Here is a 931-nt window from a genome sequence, read left to right on the forward strand (position 1 = left end):
GTGTATATATATATAATCCTAGCTGTTTAGAAGGCTGAGGTAGGAGAGTCGCTTGAGCCCAGGAGTTGGAGCTGACAGTGAGCTATGAGTGGGCCACTGCCCTCCAGCCTGGGCAACAAAGCAAGGCCCTGTTTTTATTAAAAAAAAAAAAAATGTGAACAAATGTTTATATTTCCATAAGGACTACCAGAATGTAATGTTACCCTTGATTAAGCATTTACTATATGCTAAATATTGTCTTACATGCTTCTAGCATTTTATTTCACTTAAGCCTTGTAAATATCTTGTGAGGAAGCTATGACTGCCTGTTTTACAAATTAAGTAATTTGTCCTGTGTTATACAGCGAGTACATGGAGAGCTAGGATTTGATCCCTGGTCCACTTGACTTCAAAATACTAAGAGTACCCTGTTTGGAATATTGGTAAATTCTAGTTTTCTTGTATCTGTCATAACGAATAACTTGATTGCCTTTTACCTCTGCGATACCATCTAAAAGAAGCTGCTTTTTTATGGGTCAGCTATTGTGTTATTCAAATATTTACTTAGTTATATTTAAAATGACTCAATGCTGTTAAAATGAGAATGTTCTTTATCTTTAGATATTTTGTTATTATTGTATGTAAAGCTTGTGTTAAAGTTTGGCTGGAGAATAGGAGTGCAAAAGTGAGAGTGTGGCCCTGAATGGGGTAAGCACTCCCCAGGTTATTTACCCCAGGAAAGACCGGTGATGAGTGTCCTCTAGTGGTTTTAGGAAGACCTGCCCTAAATTCCTTGAGGGTTGCAAAAGGCAAAAGACCAGTGTTACTTTCTCTCTTTCCTTTTTTCTTTTAAGATGATAAAATTTTGTCCTCTGTCTTCTGATGAAATATTGTTTAACTGTTACTTTAAGAGAAAGAAACATAAGTTTTGGAATCATACAGGACTGGTTTT

General features: G+C 36.3%; 1 protein-coding gene across 1 annotated transcript in view; it reads left to right on the forward strand.

Moving 5' to 3' along the window:
• The window catches only part of CCDC39 (coiled-coil domain containing 39), a 108136-nt gene that overhangs the window by 59038 nt on the left and 48167 nt on the right, over positions 1-931 (forward strand). The window lies entirely within an intron of this gene.

The sequence above is a fragment of the Otolemur garnettii genome, unplaced genomic scaffold, assembly GCF_000181295.1.
Source record: "Otolemur garnettii isolate 467f Iridium unplaced genomic scaffold, OtoGar3 scaffold00078, whole genome shotgun sequence".
Classification (NCBI taxonomy): Eukaryota; Metazoa; Chordata; class Mammalia; order Primates; family Galagidae; genus Otolemur; species Otolemur garnettii.